At 41.9% G+C, this 20540-nt stretch overlaps 1 protein-coding gene and 1 non-coding gene across 2 annotated transcripts in view; both read right to left on the reverse strand.

The window, feature by feature from the left end:
* Positions 1 to 20540, reverse strand: part of MARCHF4 (membrane associated ring-CH-type finger 4) — a 118028-nt gene that overhangs the window by 64802 nt on the left and 32686 nt on the right. The gene's annotated exons all lie outside the window — the stretch shown is intronic.
* Positions 6641 to 6773, reverse strand: LOC144218752 (small nucleolar RNA SNORA31). Its single transcript, XR_013331254.1, has one exon. It is a non-coding gene; the product is annotated as a small nucleolar RNA SNORA31 (small nucleolar RNA).

Raw genomic sequence — 20540 nt, forward strand, 5'->3', positions numbered from 1 at the left:
GATACTGTATTATGCACTTAAAATTTTAAGAGGGTAGATATCATGTCTATATCATGTTCTTACTACAATAATGAAGAAAACAGGTTACCGGGGAAAAGAAGGTTTTGCCAAGCAAATGCAACCAGCCATTGCCAACTGACTTGGGATGTGAGCTGCAGAAATGACTGGGTGTGGCTCATCGGAGCATCTTCCCTTCCTGCAGCAGGAAGCTCACTATAAGTACCTTAGAAAGCATAGTCTCTGTGTTTTTCATCTCCAGACTCTGAAGTTAGTGCTTCTATTGGAGCAGCTCATCCCTAAAAGAATGTGATACCAAGGGAGGAGGGTAGTTTCTCACCACCTGCACTGAGCGAAACGTAAGGAGTAGGGAGCCAAAGGGAGCCACACATCATTCAAGAGTCAGGTGTGTGACTGTCAGGACAACCACAGCTCTAGATGCTAGAGATACAGCAGTGAAGAAACCAGGCAGTACCCTTGTTCTCTGGTGATTCAGTCTAATGGAAAGAGAGACTACAAATGAGAACTTTAAAATACATATGTCGGGTGTCATGAATGCCATGAAGATCATTATATCAGGATAAAGGGACAGAGAGTGATAGAAGCTACTAGCAGGTAATTAAGAAAGGCCTCTGGAAGGAGATGAAATTTAAGCAGCGACAACAAAAAAGGGAGGGGATGAACTATGTGAATATCAGGGGGAACCGTGCTCCAGACAGAGGAGTGCCAGTTCCCATGTGCTGAAGAAGGAGCAGTCTGGGGTGAGCAAAGAACCCCACAAAGGCCTCCATGGATAGAAGAACACACAAAATGACATCAGAGAGGCGGTCAGGGGCTTCAACCCTCAGGGCCTTGTTGGTCATGGGTGGAATTCTGAATTAGCTAAGCACTTACAACTTAAGAGATTTTTCTCCCCAAAACCTTAGTGATGTGACTAAGAAAAATCATCAAAACTACTTCTTTAGAGATTGTTAAAAATAAAAGCATTAGAAAAGGGATACACAAAAATGAAAGCAATTGTGTTAGGGTGGTAGGATTATGGAAGTTATTGTCTTTAAAAGCCCCCCCCCCCCACAAATTCATGATTACTGCAATGCTTACAGAATATATTATGTGTTTTCCTTGAGACAAATCAACCACCTCAGGGGCAGGATGATGCTTCTGCAGCCCTACTACTTGGAGGTTGCACCCAAATGCATGTCTCTCATAGATGCTCATAGACTCAGTGAGCCTCTTGAGATGGGTTACATGTTCTGTCTGGAGCAGGAGAATAAAAATTCCTCAGGCCTTTCCTGAATAGGTCAATATAACCTGAGCTTCTGTACTTCATCCTCAAGGTCTCAAATAGCCATGCCTGTAGAGAGCTCGATGGCTAGAGAAGTACACGCTGATTTTGAGCAAAGAGGCTACAGGCCTTCTACTGCCCTTGTTCCCAATGCTTTGGTTTAGTTCTTCTTCATCTCCCTAGTGTGCTGGGCTGTGTCAAAGGGAAGGTGAAAAATCTGCTTAGACCCTAGGACCATGGTAAGACATAAAGGTAGACTCAGAGAACACAAAGGACTCAATGTTAAACAAATCCATAAATTATATCAGCTGTTAAGGTATTCTTTCTGTGATGTTTTCTGGAAAATAAATAAGAAAGGCACGTGTCACATTTCAGCCTTTTATGGCCCAGTTCCTATGGGTGCTTAGTTCCCTACCTCTCTTATGAGCATCCAATTTAGTTGGTAACGAAAATGTCCACTGACTGAGCACCTACTATGGGTTAGTTTCTCTGAAAAGTATATCACATAACTCATTTAATCCTACAAGGAAAACAGTATTACCTCATTTTGCAGATCAAAGTAACTGAGACTAAGACACATTAAGCCATTTGCTCAAAAATAACACAGCCACCAGTGTATAACCCTGGTTTAAAACCTACCTCTACCAGATTCCAAAGCCCATGATCTTAACCATCACACTAGATAGCCTCTTGGGGCACATAAGGGAGTATAGCGTAGCCTCTTTTCCTTTAAGTAAGATTTTGAAAAAATTGTCTGAAATTGGGTAAAAGCAAAAAGGAATGGTGATATTAAAATGCCAGAGCTGTAATACACAATTAGAAGTTCAGAATGGAAGGTTGGGTGTGACAAGAGGGTCATTTAGTCTAGGAAACAGACTTCCTAGTGTTTGTATGAGGACTTTAACTCCCCAGTCAAAACTCCAAGGCTTCCCACAACTTGGACTAAGTACTTCCCATTCATTCATCCACTCAAACAAATATTTAATTTAATATCTACCATGTGCCAGGCAACAAAGATACAATGGTAAACAAAAACAGAATGATCCCCACTCTAATGAAGCATATGTCTATATACAATAATGTCCCAAATAATATGAAACTGTAATGGTGGTAAGTCCAATGCAAGAGAGCCAAGTGGTGTTAGAAAAACATGTAAGAGGGAATTGGTCTGACTTGAAAAAGTGATGCCTGAGCCAAGATATGAATGATGGCTAGTGGTTAAGGAGGCAAAAATGAAGGATAAATGCTAATAGAATTACCCACCCATTCCCATCCTCTCGTCTTCTCAGCTTGCCATGGCAGAAACCTGAATCCTGTGAAATGGAGATGGGATTCTACAGGAAATGGATCCTTCAGGTCTCATTTTTCTAAGCGAATGTAGCCCTGGGAACACTGAAAGTTTTATTCATTAAGGAGAAAGAAGAGATCAGGTGACTTGGTGACACAAAACCAGAATGGCGATGTTGGTATTTTATCCTCTGTGTATCAGTCTTTTGGACTCCTTGGTAACACTGCTAATCAGGCAGGACAGCCATTGTCTCACACACTGCATTTGTCTGAGCTAGAAAAAGACACCCATTCTTCCAAGGAAGACCCAACTCAGGCCAAGACACCTGGTTTGAGGAGTATTCCCTCCTACTGCTCCCACGACCAGTTCCCTCAACCCAAACCAGACACTCTGGTCCAGTGAACAACTGTCACATCTGTAGATGGTGGGCCTGTGGACAGATCTCTGTTACACAAGTCTCTGTAGCTGAGACAGCTGTGAGACAAGGACTAGGGGTACCTGGGTGGCTCAGCTGGTCAAGTGTCAAACTCCTGGTTTTGGCTCAGGTCATGATCTCGTGGTTCACGAGTTCGAGACCCATGTCGGGCTCTGCACTGACAGTGCAGAGCCTGCTTGGGATTCTCTCTCCCTCTCCCTCCACTCCTTCCCTGCTCATGATCTTTCTCCCTCTCTTTCTTTCTATATCTCGCTATCAAACTAAATAAGTAAACTTAAAAAAAAAACAAGGATTAGAAAATAAAGGGTTGTGTACAATGATGCATTCTCATGTGTGTGTGTGTGTGTGTGTGTGTGTGTGTATGTGTCCCCTGGTGAATAAAGGCAAATCATCGAAGATGATTAGAGAAGTCCAAGGGGAGCAACAAGAATGAGAGCCAGCAAAACCATCTTGTCCTGGAATGTATTTACCAGAACCAGTAACAAGGAGAAATGTGTTTATCGCAGACAAGGAGAAAGCAAGAAGTGGACAGCAAGCCACTAGGAGAGAAGAAAACCAACACCAGATGACTGGAGACTGGTGATGAGGTGCCTGTAATAATCAAAGGAGTTGAAGGTTGGTTTGGTCCCTGCAACCTGACCCCATTCTGGTTTAGGGCGAAGTTTTTAACTTCAGGTCCATGAATGAGCTTCAGGGGATCTCTGAGTTTCCTGAATTTGCACATAAGTGTACATGAACACTTTTTTTCTGTGTGGAGGGTTCTTAGCATCAGATGCTCAAATGAAGAACCACTGTTCTCAGGATATACAGATGACCTCCCTGAGTAGGTCAGAGCATTCTCTGTAAAGACAGAAACATCTTAGTCTCTGGGGCACCTGGGTGGCTCAGTCGGTTAAGCGGCTGACTTTGGCTCAGGTTGTGATCTCTTGGTTTGTGAGTTTGAGCCCTGCATCAGGCTTTGTGCTGATGGCTCAGAGCTTGGAGCCTGAAGCCTGGAGCCTGCTTCAGGTTCTGTGACTCCCTCTCTCTCTGTCCCTCCACTCACATTCTGTCTCTTTCTGTCTCTTAAAATTGAATAAATGTTAAAAATTATTTTTAAAAAATCTTTTCATGAAATGTCCTGACAAGAAACAAAGCTACTTACTGTGAAGGCCAACGAAGTCATAATTATCTTTGAAAAAAGAGCTACCAATGCTTCAAAGTGCCCTTTCCCTCTTGTGTGGAATTTGACCGCCCTGCCCATAAGAACCCAATGGTAATTCTGAGCAGCTTGAGTTTTCTGAATGAGTATTCCTAAAATTGAAAAAGCAAAGTGTGTTCATCAACAGATGTTTACACGGGTACTTCAGTAAGTTACGTTCACATCATTTCTTCCTCCTCAAGCGTATAGCAATTAATTTTCTCCTTCTTTGCAATCATCCAAATGATTAGAACACAGAATAGAACAGATGAACATCTAGGTAGGCACTGGAGTCCTTTATGTGGAGTTCAAGACTTGGCTGTTCCACTTACCAACTGGAAAAATTATTATGTTATTTCCTCACCCTGAACTTCAACTTCAACACCTGGCAAATTGGGGACAATAACAGTACCTACTTTAGAAGGTATTGTGAGGATAAAATAATCCAGTGAATCCACATAAGGTACTTAGTATGGTGTAAGTGCCCCACACAAGTTAGAATTATAATTTACCCCATGCCTCCTTTTTAAAATTCTGTTTTCACTGTATGCTTTTAAAAATTGAATATAATTTATATACAGTGGGAATTCCAGATTCTAAGTGGACAGTTTAATAAGTTTTGACAAACCCATGCATCTTTTTGATAAACAAAGTGACATGCTCTTTCTGTTGTCTACTTAGTGACACTTTTTGCTTCCCAAATGTTGAGTTATATTACAATATATAATTTATCTATAAAAAAATCTCCACCCTCTCTCCCTCCAACATACAGTTTCTAAAATAGCTCCTCCCCACCCCCAGACCAATTTAAAACCTGGAAAGAACTTGGTGCAGTCATTTCGCCCTTCCCCGGCATTCAGTAGAGGCCGTGCATAAATCTGTTTTATTTTTAGATCTCAAGGGAAAGTATTTCTACAACCGCCCTCGGTCACCTGTTTCAGCACAGGGCAACACTTAACACTAGAAAACTCTGTCTCTGTGAATCTCGGAAAATGAGTGGTAACAACTAATATTGAGAATGCCTCAGCAAGGGTCATTGAGTGAAAAGTGGGCAGAGATGCGTAAAGTCAGCAACATGAGTGCACATGGGTATGTTTTGAGAATTAGAGGGTGGAAGTAGGGTACAGAGAGTGAGCACTACTCACTCTGGTCACATGTGGGAAGCCAGGTCTACATGTGGGTACCACATGTTTAGATTTTTTTTTTCCACAAGGAAAGGCAGAAATCCTTAATTTTGTGTGAAATGTAATTTTCAAACATTGACTTGGTTGAAAAAAGGGAGCACTCTGTAGCCTAAGCATCTATCTATCTATCTATCTATCTATCTATCTTTGTAGATATATCTATATATATCTGCTATCTGCGTGCAAGGCATGGGTCAGTTTACAATCTCTGTTTTAGAATTTATACAGTGTTTTCACATTTGCTATCTCATTTATTGAATATACCTGTAAGACAGGTAAGGCCAGCAGGTATACAATCTGGTTTTTAAGAGATGAAAGAGAGGCGCCTGGGTGGCTTAGTCGGTTAAGCGTCCGACTTTCGCTTAGGTCATGATCTCGCGGTTCGTGGGTTCGAGCCCCGCGTCGGGCTCTGTGCTGACTGCCAGCTCAGAGCCTGGAGCCTGTTTCAGTCTGTGACTCCCTCTCTCTCTGACCCTCCCCTGCTCACGCTCTCTCTCTCTCTCTCTCTCCTAGAAATAAATTAAAAAAAAAATAAAAAAAAAAAGAGATGAAAGAGCTGAGGCTCAGAAATGATAAATGAGTTGCTTAGTCTATGTAGCCAGCAGAACCCAGGCCTTACGGTTCTGTTCCACTGTTTCCCCTGCTATGTCCCAGCTTTGATTCCAGAGGCAGCTACAGACCTTGTCCACATCTCAGCAGAGAGGCCACCACCCACAGCTTATCAGTTGTTGATGGAAAATGCAGGAAGAAATGAGGAGCAATTCAAAGAGTAAGTATGTGGATACATAAAACAGAATACTGACTGTACAAAACAATAACAAGGATATTTTGGGGGCTCTAAATATTTGTAGGATTTAAATCCATGATAAAAATAAAAATGGCCAGAAATGGTTGCAATGGACTGGATGTTTGTTCCCTCCCAAACTCATATGTTGAAATTCTAACCCCCAGTATGACGATATTAGAAGATGGTAGTCAGATGATGGGGTGCAACCCTTATGACTGGAATTAGAGCCTTAGGAGAGGGACTCCAGGGAACTCTCTGGCCCTCCATCTGCTATGTAAGGTACAACAAGATCACAGCAGTCTGCAACCTGTAAGACCGCTCTCACCAGAAGGCCACCACACTGGCACCCCATCTCAGACTCAGCCTCCAGGAATGTGAGAAGTAAGCTATCTGGTCGACAATGCTTTGTTCCAGCAGCCCAAACTGCATAGTGGTTAAGAGGTTTAAATGTTCTAAGGTTTGATAATTCTTTTTTTTTCTTTTCACTGTGTTCCCCCATTCAATCTTAACTGCCACAACCTGACAGACAGAAAGCGCGAGGACACTTTTTTCTTGCATCTCTACCTGAAACCTTAGCAGCAATGGGAACTGCTCCAGGTCTGTCAAATAGATGCATTAAGATTTGATAATTCTTAGCATTGTCTCAAAAATGGGAAAAGTAGCAATTTTTATTAGACTACAGTGAGTGAAGTTGACGTCTCAAAATAAAAGAATATATAATTAAAAAACTAAAAGAGAAGGGAGTTATTGGATTAATACAAATGAAGACAAGAAAAGAGAGGGGGAAAAACATAAATCATGTAGGACAAACAAAACAATGGAAAGATGGTAGATATAAACCCAACTATATAAGTAATCATATTAAACATAAATACACTAAGTACTTTAGTTAAAATATAAATTTTATCGGAGTACTAGGCAGGCTGAGTCATAGAGTATGAGACTCTTGATATGGGGGCTGTGAGTTCAAGCCTTAAATGGGGTATAGAGATTACTTTAAAAGAAAATATTTAGGGGTGCCCGGGTGGCTCAGCAGGTTAAACATCTAACTTCAGCTTAAGTCATGATCTCGTGGTTTGTGAGTTCAATCCCCACGTCAGGCTCTGTGTTGACAGCTCGGAGCCTGGAGCCTGTTTCTGATTCTGTGTCTTCCTCCCTCTCTGACCCTCACCCATTCACATCTGTCTCTCTCTATCAAAAATAAATAAACATTAAGACATTTTTTTAAAAAAAGAAAATAGAGGTGCCTGGGTGGCTCAGTCATTTGAGCATTGGCTCTTGACTTTGACTCAGGTCATGATCTCAAGGTTGTGGGATCAAGCCTGCTTAAGATTCTCCCTCTCTCTCTCTCTCTTTCTCCCTCTCTTTGCCCCTCTGCCTCACTCATGCTTGCTCTCTCTCTCTCTCTCTCTGTCTGTCTCTCTCTCAAATAAAAAGAAAAAAGAAAATAAAATCTTTAAAAAATATACAAACATTATCAGGCTGAATTAAAAAGATAAAAACCCAATTATATGTTCCTTAAATATAATGACATTAAAGTTTGAAAGTAAAGGATGAAAACTGATAGAATGTCAACACTGACAGAAAGAAAACTATAGACAAAGTAGATTTTACAGCATGAAGCACTACTAGAGACATTTATAATGATAATGTGGAATATATGACAATTCTTAATTTATATATAACTAACATGTAACTCAATACATATAAAGCAAAAATGGACAGAACTAAAAAAAGGAGAAATAAAGCCACAATCACAAAGGAAACCCTTAACACATCTCCCTTAGTAACAGATAGAATAATCAGACCAAAAAATCAGTAAGGATATTAAAGAATTGACAAACAAATCTGAACTACAGATTCAGATAAAACACTACTCATACTGATAACATTATGTATATTTTTATCAAGCTCCAAAGTTGAACATATATTGTGCTAAAAGACAAATTCTAAGAAAACTTTCAAGAACTGAAATCACTCAATTTTCTCTGAGCATCTCCAATTAAACAAGAAATCAAGAACAAGAAATGACTAGAATATCACCAAATGTTTAAAGATTAAGTAATAAACTTCTACCTAATTCATGGGTCAAAGAAGAAATCACATGGAGATTTCCATTCTTTATAATAGAAATGTAACATATCAAAAAGATGCGATACAAACCAAACTTTACTTATAAGTCTAAAGACTTATAGTCTTTAGAAAGACTAAAAAAATCAGTAACTTAAGCATTCAACTGAATAATTTAGAAATAGAACAGCGAATTAACCAAAAGTAAGCTGGAGAAAGGGAATCACAAAAATATGATCAGAGGTTAATGAAGCAGAAAATAAACTGCACATTAGGGAAGTCCAACATAAGCTGAAAATGGGGTCTTTGAGAAGCATAATAAAATGGATGGACCTCTGGAGAGACCCATCAAGACAAAAAAGAGAAAAGCACAAATTATATGTATCAGGAATTAAGTTCACCACAGACCTTTAAGACATTAAAAAGTTAATAACAGACTATTATAAATCACTCTGCCAAAAGTTTTAGAAAATTTAGGTGAAATAAATAATTTTCTGGAAAAGTACAGCTTACAAAACTAATATAAAAGAAATAGGAAATCTAATATCTCTATATCTACTAAATAAATGTTTAACTAAAAATCTTCACACAGAGAAAACTCGAGGCCCAATATCTTCACTGGTGAATTGGCCCAAATATTTAATAAATAAACAATATCAACATTATGTAAACTAAAAAGAAGGAAGGAAGGAAGGAAGGAAGGAAGGAAGGAAGGAAGGAAGGAAGGAAGGAAGGAAGGGGTCCCTGGGTGTCTCAGTGGGTTAAGTGTCTGACTTCAGCCCAGGTCATGATCTCATAGTTTGTGTGTTCAGGCCCTGCATCGGGCTCTGTGCTAACAGCTCGGAGCCTGGAGCCTGCCTCAGATTCTGTGTCTCCCTCTCTCTCTGCGCCTCCCCAACTTGCACTTTGTCTCTTCCTCTCTCTCTTTCTCTCTCTCTCAAAAATAAATAAACATAGAAAGATTTTTTTTAATTAAGAAAAAAAGAAGGAAGGAAAGGAGGGAGGGAGGAAGGAAGGCAGGCAGGGAAGGATAAAGGATAAAGCAAAGAGAATACTACATCCTATGAAGCCAGTATAGGTTTGATACTAAAATCTGATATTAAAGAAAAGAAAAAGGGTGCCTGGGTGGCTCAGACAGTTAAGTGTCTAACTCCTGATTTCAGCTCAGGTCATGATCTAACGGCTTATGAGTTCCAGCCCTGCAAAGTAAGTTGAGTCCTGTGAGTCTGGCCAGTGAGTTCAAGCCCCACTGCTCTTGACAATGCAGAGCCTACTTGAGATTCTCTCTCTCTCCTTTTCTCTCCCCCTCCCCTGTGGACTCTCTCTCTCTCTCTCTCAAAATAAATAAATGAACTTTAGAAAGAAAGAGAGGGAAGGGAAGGGAAGAAAAGGAAAAATTAAATTTAAGGTCAATCTGTTTCATGAACATGACACAAAAATCAGAAACAAAATGCATATCAGCAAATTGAACCCAGTGACACATAAAAAAGCACAACACACAAGGACCAAGTCAACTTGTTCAGAAATGCAAGGACTGTTTAACAAGTGAAAGCCAGTCAATATACATTATATACACATAATAAACACATTTATTTATTTATAAAGGAGAAAAGACATACAGCCATCTCACTAGATGAAGAAAAGAGATTTAATAGAACTTAACACCCATTAATGATTAAAGTTCCTAGTGACTTAGGACTAGAAGAGAATTTCCAAATTTTTTATAGAATATCTACAAAAATTCTAATGCAAAAATAATACTCAATGGAGAACTACCAGAAGAGTTTCCTCTGAAATTAGAAATGAGACAAAAATGCTCACTACCCTTATTTCTATTCAAACTCTCCTGGGAGTCTTAACCACTTCAGTAAATGAAGAAAAGACATAAACTTATATAAAAATTGGAAAGAAAGAAGTATAGTTGCCACTATTTGTAGTCAATACGATCATGCACATAGGAAAAAATAATCTATATGTTATTATAATTAAAAATGATCTGGCAAAAGTTCTTGATTCTTAGGGCCAACAGAAAATTGGAAATCAACACATATACCAGTGGTAAAAAGAAAGTAAAACATTTAGAATATTATTTAAAATAGCATCAAGAATATTGAATACTTAAAAATAAATCTTATGAAAGTTATGAAAAAAACTTATACTGATAACTGCAGAAGTTTGCTGAGAAAAACTTAATAAAATATAAAGATGTTCATCTCCCTAAGCACATCTGTGGATTTAATAGAATACCAATCAAAATCCCATCTTGTCTGTGGAAACTGACAGGTGGATTCTAAAATGTATGTGGAAATGCAAAGGGCCAAGAACAACCAATACAATCTTGAAGGACAGAGCTGTTTTCAATACCAGGCTTTAAGACTAATGACAAGGCTACAGTAATTAATTCAGTGTGGTATTGAACTAATTCAAAGAGATTAGTGGAAAGGTGTCACAAACAGGACAAATCCATGATGACTTGACTTATGACCAATGTGAAATGGCAGGGCCAATGGTGGACAGACTGGTCTTTTCAATAAATGATGCCAGGCCAGTGGCATATCCATATGGAAAAAAAAGGGAATCTTGAACCCACCTCATCTCCTACACAAACATTAGTTCTAGATGGAAGGCAGTTCTAAATGTGAAGGTAAAATCTATAAAGCTTCTAGAAGAAAACAAAGAAGAATATGTTCATGATCTTTGGGATGGGTGAAGTCTTCTTCCATGGCACCCAAACAGCATCAACCATGGTGTGGGGAGCATTTGGTAAACTTAAGAACTTTAGTTTATCTAAAGGCTTAATTTAGGAAGGTAAAAGGCAACTCCCAGAATAGGAGAAGAATATTTGCAAAACACAGGGATGACAAATGCCTTAAACCCAGAACCTATAGAGAAGTCTGACAAATCAGAAAGAAAGAGGCAGATAACTCAGTAGCACAGGGGGCAAAAGGCTAGAACAGGCATTTCACAAAAGAAGTTGGCCAAAGGGCCAATAAGTTTATTAAAGAACTGCTCAGCTACAGTAATCGTGAAAAAAATAGTTTAAAGCCACACTGGGTGGCTCAGTTGGGTAAGTGACCGACTTCAGCTCAGGTCATCATCTCATGGTTCGTGAGTTTGAACACCACTCAGGCTCTCTGCTGTCCATGCAGAGCCTGCTTCAGATTCTCTGTCTCCCTCACTCTACTCCTCCTCCAACCTCTCTCTGTCTCTTAAAAAATAAACAAACATGAAAAAAAACTTGTTTTAATTAAGACAACATAAAAGAAGAGTGCTAGAGCAGCTGTGGAGCTGCCTCCTTGCTCGGGTNGAACGTGCATACCCCTCGTCCCAGCAAATGTCAGGTACGTGAATCAAATTTGGCCTCTTGGTCACTCCCGCTTTACACATTTCTCTGCTCTAAAATGATTTCTTTTGACCCCACTTTCTCTAAAATCCTCCAGCCTTCTTCTCACCTGTTTCCCCTCTATTCTGCTATATTTAGCTTGCCCGGCCTCTGGGAGACACCTGTCCCTAGGCCGTCGTTCCTGCTTATTGCAAACAGGGCCCTCGGCACTCTCGGGAACAGACCACACCTGAAATCACTTCCACCCAGGATATGGGGGGGAAACGTTTTTGTAACACAGTGCCAAAGCCACCATTGGTCCCCTCTCCCATGCTCTACATCTAGGCCTGAAATAAACCTAGCTGAGGTGATTCTCTTTTTTAATAACAATAGCTAATGTTGGCGTGGTAGGCAGAATATGGCCCCCCAAAGACATCCATATCTTAAACTGCGGAGCCTGTAAATATGTTATATTCCACGAGAAAAGGGAGTTAGGGTTTGTAGGCAGCTGGCCTAAAATTAGAGAGATTAGCCAAGACCAGCCAGGTGGGCCCCGTCTAACCATACCAGCCTTCAAAGTGGAAGAGGAAGGCCGGGTACGGGTCACACAGGGTCCTCGGGAGTACTAACTGCTGTCGCTGGCTTCAAGATGAAGAAAGGGGCCTGAGAGCTAGGGAATGTGCTGGCCTGTAATTGCTAGGAGGACCCTCAGTTTACAGCCAGCAAGAGAGGAGGGCATTCCCTCCTGTCATCACAAGGAATTGACTTCTGCCAACAACCCAAAAGAACAGAAACAAATTGCCTCTGAAGGCCTCCAGAAAGGAGCTCAACGTGTCAACATCTTCATTTTAGTCTGGGGAGACAGGCCCATATTGGACTTGGAAACCACCGAACTGAAAGAGAATAAGTGTGTCCTATTTATAGCTACAACAATTGTAGCAATTTGTTACAGCAGCAACAGAAAACTAATATAGTTGGCAGGGATGCAAGGAGATGGGACTTTTGCAGGGAAACAGGCTGTTTTATCAGAAAAGAATTCACTAAAACACGCACTTTCCAAATAGCCAAGTTAGCCCAATAGATCGGCAAATTGACCAGATTCACTGTGAGGTAAGCTGTGGCTTCTGCAGTTCTGTGGAGATAGAACCTTCAGAGCTGCTCCCACTATCAAATGGCTATGTGCTATTTCTAGTAATGATGTATGACTTATATGTTGGAAAAAAACAAACGGAAATATCAACTTGGTAGCAATTTGCAGAAAATCTATATAGTTCACAATTCAAGACAAAATTGGTCAAAACACAAAAAAGAAGATACCAATGAGAGTGGAATCACTAAATCTGCTATCCATGCACCATAGATATGAAATTGCTGACAACGGAGCCAAACGTTCATTGGCCCCAAATCTTATAAACACCAGATGATGGGCTAAGAAAGAAAAAGGCAGAAACAATTGCATTCATTAATTCCAGAAATTCAAAATTAAAGCTGATGTCATTTGAGGAGCTGATAAAAGACGGCCCCCAAATGACGAAAAGATTGAAAAACCAGAGAATGGCATGCACAAATGTCTAAAACATTCCTATCACAGAGGCAATGCTGAAATGTGAAAATTTAACTTCTAGGAACATATTAAGGCTGATATGCAATTTGGGGAATTAGCTAATGAGTGCTAAAGATGCATACAATTGAAAAAGTTTAAAAGATATTCACCAGATTGCTAAAGAAATCAGAGAGCATAGGCCCATCCAATAGGAAGTCTTGAGATGTGGGTTTCTAACATGGAGTAATTGGAATGAGATGGCTTAGCAGAAGTTTGTGGAAGGCTAGACATGAGAGGGCAAGCAGCAGAAAAAAAGAGAACAAGAATCCAGAAGAGAATGAAGAGTGTGACCAGTGCCTCAAATTATGACAAACATTTGCCATCAATATACAATGACTGAGGAAAGAGAAGTAAATTGGTTACCAGTCCTAAAAATGCTGGACAATTTTAAGCTAGCAGGGGAACTAAGAAGTGACAGTAGTACCCTTATCACATATTAAATTTTGTTTACTAATTGCTAGAAATCAATCAAAGGACCATTGAGAAATGAGCCGATGTCTCATAAAAATGTCAAAAGAGTAGCAACAGAGAGTGATGTAAAAAGGAAGTCAAAAGAAATCAGTAAAACCGGGAAGATTCCTAGTTCCAATGCCAGCAACCTAGTTTCTAATGGGGAAATATACATTTTTGATTATTAAAGATATGCTCCGGGTGCCTGGCTGGCTCAGTTGGCAGAGGATATGATTCTTGATCTCCAGGTCATGAGTTCAAGCCTCACATTGGGCATAGAGATTACTTAAAAATAAAACCTTAAGAACAAATAAATAAAAATGTAAAGATACTCTAAAAAAATGCGTCATTTCAACAAACTGAGCAATTTTTAAAAATATTTCTTTATTTTGAGAGAGAGACAGAGAGTGCGTGAGCAGGGAGAGGGGCAGAGAGAGAGGAAAGACAGAATCCCAAGCAGGGCACAGAACCTGACAGGGGGCTTGATCCCACAAACTGTGAGATCATGACCTGAGCTAAAATCAAGAGTCAGATGCTCAACCCACTGAGCCACCCAGGGGCCCCGAGACCAGCTACTATAGGGACAAAATGAGACCAGTGCACTCCCAGGTGATGGCAATCTCCATGGCACAGGAAAACCTTCTCTGCAGTAGAAATTGCTCTGCAACAATGTTAATAAGTATACTTGTTAAAATATTTATTCTGTTTATAGGACATTTAATGAATTGACTTTGACTTGCTCTATCTATCTATCTATCTATCTATCTATCTATCTATCTATCTATCTATCTACCTACCTACCTACCTACCTACCTACCTTGTCTATCATCTTCCTAACTGGCCATTTTGTAAATGGGTCATTTGATCTATTGATTTTGGCAAAATAACATTAGATCAATTCAATGTTGGTAAGTTTACCCAGAACCATTTCCTCTACAACAAATGGGAATGCAAATAATTTAAAAAAGAAAAACAACTTTCTAGAAANGGTACATTTTTGGTCATATATCTATCTATCTATCTATCTACCTATCTAACTACCTACCTACCTACCTACATACCTACCTACCTACCTACCTACCTACCTACCTACCTATCATCTTCCTAACTGGCCATTTTGTAAATGGGTCATTTGATCTATTGATTTTGGCAAAATAACATTAGATCAATTCAATGTTGGTAAGTTTACCCAGAACCATTTCCTCTACAACAAATGGGAATGCAAATAATTTAAAAAAGAAAAACAACTTTCTAGAAAGCAATTCAGCAATGCTTGTTAAAAGCTACAAAAATGTGCATGTGCTTTGACCAGTCATTCCACTTCTAGGAAACTATCCTGAAGAAATAATGACAATGTGAAAAAGGATTAGGCTGCATGCATTTCCTCATAGGATTTCCGAGTCCAGTAAAATATTAAAGACAAGCAAAAATTTCAATAAGAGAGGGTGCGTTAAATAAATCAAGTGAATGTGTACAGTGGACTGTTTGTTCTGATGCTTTAGAATTTGTGCTGTAAAAGAGTATGTAATGTCTTGGAAAATTGCTCAAGCATTATTGTTAGGTTTTAAAAAATAGGTTGCAAAACAGATTGGTACTACTCTTAGTAGGGAAAAAAATGCCATATGTGTATGACTGAGTAGATAAACTCGAAAATATTTACTGTGATTATTTTGGGGCTTAGCATTATGCATAATTTTTATTTTCTTTGTTTTGCTTACCTGACTTTCCTAAATTTCCCTCAGTTAACGTGTTATTTTTTTATGAAGAGAAAAAAGTTAAAAAAGTTTTTTTGAGAGAGAGAGAAAAACCACGTGCACCCAAGCAGGGGAGCGAGCAAAGGGAGAGGGATAATCTGAAGCAGGTTCCATGTCCAGTGTGGAGCCTGATGTGAGGCAATCTCACAACCCTGAGATCATGACCTGAGCTGAACAACCCTGTGAAGAAATGGGCAACAGACATGAATAGACACGTCTTTGAAGAAGACATCCAGATGGCCAACAGACACATGAAAAAATGCTCAACATCATTCATCATCGGGGAATTTTAAAAATCACAATGAGGGGCGCCTGGGTGGCTTAATTGGTTAAGCGTCCGACTTTCGCTTAGGTCATGATCTCGTGGTTCGTGGGTTCGAGCCCCGCGTCGGGCTCTGTGCTGACTGCCAGCTCAGAGCCTGGAGCCTGTTTCAGTCTCTGTGACTCCCTCTCTCTCTGACCCTCCCCTGCTCACGCTGTCTCTCTATCTCTCTCCTAGAAATAAATAAAACAATAAAAAAATTTAAAAAAAAATCACAATGAGATACCACCTCGCACCAGTCAGAGCGGCTAACATTAACAACTCAGGCAACAACAGATGTTAGCGAGGATGCGAAGAAAGAGGATATCGTTTGCATTGCTGGTGGGAATGCAAACTGGTGCAGCCACTCTAGAAAACAGTATGGAAGTTCCTCAAAAAATTGAAAATAGAACTACCCTAGAGCCCAGAAATTGCACTACTAGGTATTTATCCAAGATATACAGGTGTGCTTTTTCAAAGGGGCACATGCACCCCAATGTTATATTGATAGTGTTATAGCAGCACTATCAACAATAGCCAAAGAATGGAAAGAGTCCAAATGTCCACCAATGGATGAATGGATAAAGAAGATGTGGTGTACACACACACACACACACACACACACACACACACACACACACACACTGGAGTATTACTCAGCAATCAAAAAGAATGAAATCTTGCCATTTGCAACAACATGGGTAGAACTAGGGGTATCATGCTAAGCAAAATTAGTCAGAGAAAGACAAATATCATATGACTTCACTCATATGAGGAATTTAAGATACAAAACAGATGAACATAAGAAAGGGGAAGCAAAAATAATATAAAAACAAGGAGGGGGATAAAACATAAGAGACTCTTAAAATACAGAGAACAAACTGAGGGTTGCTGGAGGGTTTGTGGGTGGGGGGAGGGGCTAAATGGGCAAGGGGAATTAAGGAAGACACCTGTTGGGATGAGCACAGGATGTTATATATAGGGGATGAATCACTGGAATCTACTCCTGAAATCATTATTGCACTCGTTGCTAACTAAATTGGATGTAAATTAAGAAAAAAATATAAACATAAAGAGTTGGATGCTTAACCAACTGAGCCAGCCAGAGTCCCCAAAAGTTCGATTTTTTTAAATCACCTACTAGCTTAGAAACCAGGAAATCTGGCAACCCTCATATGTATGTGACCTTGAATAAGTCCCCTTGTCTTTCTCCAAAATTTCATACCTCCCATCTTCCTTGAGCTTCATACCTCTCTTCTTGTCTTTTCTTCTCCCCTCCACTAAAATTCTGTTAGTGATGCACTACTTCTAGAAATCCATATCCCATGAACTCCAGCATTGCTTAGAAAATGTTTTCAACAGGGGTGCCTGGATGGCTCAGTCGGTTGAGTGTCTGACTTCGGCTCTGGTCATGATCTCAGGGTTGGTGGGTTCGAGCTCCGTGTCAGGCTCTGTGCTGACAGCCAGCTCAGAGCCTGGCGCCTATTTCAGATTCTATGTCTCCCTCTCTCTCTGACCCTCCCCTGCTCATGCTGTCTCTCTCTCAGAAATAAATAAAACATTAAAAAATTTTATAAAAAAGAAAATGTTTTCAACAGTTGTATGTTATATGTGGACCTACAAAGCTTTCATCCAATAACTACTGAATGACAGGCCCTGTAGGAGCAACGGATGCCAAGCACAGGAAGTCACTCCTAGCAGTTCATCCTCTAGTGGAAGAGACAGATACCTGATCTCAAATGGCACCGCAATGTGATAAAGCCTCTACTAAAAGTATGTGCAAGGTAACATAAGGTCACAGAGGTCAGCAGCGACTTCCAGAAGACGTAAGAGTTGGTACCGGAAAGGAGGAAAAGATTGAACCTGCCATTATTGAATACTCGGTATGACCACTGTGGGCTGTTGCAGCCTCAGCCTATGGGAGCCACACAACAGTCACACCGCATCAATCATCAGGCATCCTCTCCATTCCCCTGCTTTTTCTTTTTTCTTTAGTATTTTTATTTATTTCTAGGAGAGACAGAGAGACAGCGTGAGCAGGGGAGGGTCAGAGAGAGAGGGAGACACAGACTCTGAAATAGGCTCCAGGCTCTGAGCTGGCAGTCAGCACAGAGCCCGACGCGGGGCTCGAACCCACGAACCGCGAGGTCATGACCTAAGTGAAAGTCGGACGCCTAACCGACTAAGCCACCCAGGCGCCCCTCCCCCGCCTTTTCTTAAGCAGGTTAAAACACTAAGATATAAGAGGGTAATAAGTCATGTGCCCCAGGTCCCTGTGTGGGTCACTCCTTGCCTTGCCCTGTTCTGCTCTATGTCACAGTGCACTGACCCCTGTTAACTACACTTCTAAGGCTCCATTGCCAACTGGTTCAGCCAAGTGGGAGGTTGGAGGGTGAGAACTAGGGAGAAGCCGAGGTGGTTCTTCATTCCCTTCCAGCTTCAGGTACCCCATACAACTGCTCCTCAGTGGTCGGGGATCCCACCAGAAAGCCTCCAGTAACCTGCCTCCGCCCTCTGTCCCTCCAGTTTAGGGATGGAACCACCTTCCCACATTGCCTCCCAGCTCTGCCTCAAGGTCTCCTGCTAGACTTGCAGTTCCACCAACACCACCATAACTAGTCCCCTCCGGAACGGACTCACATGGGCTCTCGTTTCCTAAACAGACACCAATCTATCCAGTCACACAGCTACTCATTGCCTAACCTAAGACACTTATGGCCCTTGGACTCCATAGTCTTCAAAAATGGCAGTCCACATCCACTGCACGCTTAACCACATGTCAAGGTCTTTAATCCGATCACCTGTTTCCAAGACCCCTCTAAATTGAATGCTATTATTATCTCCCATTTACAAGACAAAAAGCAGAGGCCCAGAAAACAAAGTAACTTTCCCCAAAGACACAGACAGCAAGTTGGGGAAGGAATAGTTGGGGAAGACAGAGTCCAGGGCCTGTGTCTCCAATGGCTCCGCAGTCCCCAAATTGAACAGCAGGGAGCAGGGTGGTGGGAGAGGGTCTCAAGACAGGTGAGTGAAGCACAAAGAACACAAGAGTGACCTTGGACCAGTCCTTTGACCTTTAGAACTGCAATTCCTGAGCAATAGCTGAAAGGACAGATCTGGTCAACAAACCCCCTCCCTGGTGCTCCCCAGCTACAGACCCATGATCTGTGAAAAGACAGTGCTTGGTGGGTCACAGGAGATGCCAAGATGTTAAATGACCTCGCCCTTCTGGGCACCTCTTCAGTTCCTCATCTCTACCCTCCCCCACCTTCTCCGGTCCTCAGTCCTCAATTGGGAAAAGCCCAGATCCCCCTTGGAAAATCCACCCATCCTTCCGGTTCCCCTCCCTTGGCATTTGCACATCACAGGGAATTCGGGTTGCTCTGACTCTAATTAGCAGGTGCTAAGCAGCTTCCACATTTCCTAGTAAATATGTCAAAATACAAAATCCATTCATCGTTTCATTCCCCCCTCCCCTCCCTTCCTTCTTTAAGACATGCTCTACTGTCTTAGCTGCTCAGCTGAGAAGTGTTTTTCTTCAGCAAGAGCAAAGGAGGCATGAACACCGCGAGTCTGGCAGTTTTACAGTCCTTTTCAAATCTCATCTGCCCTCTTGGTCTTTCATCCATCTGCTTACTCGTCTATTCGTTTGCCCACTTCGGGGCAGGCACTGACTTGGGGCTTTGGGTTCTACTGGGGTTTCTCAAGTATAAAGCTGGCATCACGAGGAAGTCCATGGAGACCCTCCGGGAGGCCCCATTATCATCCAGGACTCTGGCGGGCCACAGGGTACCAGGGAGCTTGGGGGGAAGGGGGAGGGGTGCACTTAACTTCCACCAGCAGCCGGGGCCTCCCGCTGGGCAGATTTGAAATCAAGTGGGTAAATCCAGCGGCGGCCGGCTCCCGGGCCTGGCTCCGCCCCCAGCGCCGCCCCCTCGGAGTCTGGGGTGGAGACGCCGAATTTCCAGCCGCCCTCCTGCGCACCGCTCTCCAGCCCCCTTCTCCCAGACCCCGCGCCCCAGACAAAGGAAACAGGAAGTCGAGAGGGTGGGGCCGGCTGCTCAGACCCGTCCCTCCCGGAGCCAAGGCTGCTGCCAGATCGGTTTTACAGCCTGGGTTCTGGATGCCATGCTGAGGTTTCAAGACCCAAATGAGGGACCTTTGGGTGGGCTGGGGGGAACCTTGCCCATCTGCGTGCTATTGTTGTTGTTGTTTGAATATAGGGTAGCACGTGAATATAAAACCCAGAATGATTTTGAAGGGCTGGCAGTGCAGTTTCAGGCAGGAATTCACTCACACGTGATGCCCTCCACCCCTCTTCCCCTGGCAGGCGTCACCCAGACAGCATCTGTGGGGGAGGAAGAGGAAGAGGCAGAAGGGCTTCCAAGTCTGAGCCTCAGTGGAAATGTAATGAATCGCTCACCCCCACCCCACCCCCGTAGCCGGTCAAAGCCAGCGATGTCCTAATCTGACCCCACCCTTCCTTTGTAAGTAGCCCTCATGGCTACTGCATGCGACAGCCTTAGCCATCCCCAGGGCTGTCCCTCTGTCCATCATTCCCTCACTCCAGCAGACTCCGCACCTTCTTAGGACCTCATGATCAAAAGGAGAAAGGAAATGATCCTCGGTTTTAAGAACAACTCCCAGCTGTGCAAGACAGATATATAAACCAAATAATTTCAACAGAGGAAATGGAGGTGGGCGGGTGCATGAAAAAGTATTCCGGACGCCACAGAATATCAAGGTTGGCTGGGACTTGCAAACACCACTAGCTAGTTTATCCAGTGACATGAAAACCAAGGCTGAGAGAGGCGAGGCAACTTGCCCAAGGTCACCCAGCCGGCCAGGAACAGCACAGGACTCACACGGAAGCCTCCTGGTTT

Source organism: Crocuta crocuta, unplaced genomic scaffold (assembly GCF_008692635.1).
Source record: "Crocuta crocuta isolate KB4526 unplaced genomic scaffold, BGI_CrCroc_1.0 scaffold229, whole genome shotgun sequence".
Classification (NCBI taxonomy): Eukaryota; Metazoa; Chordata; class Mammalia; order Carnivora; family Hyaenidae; genus Crocuta; species Crocuta crocuta.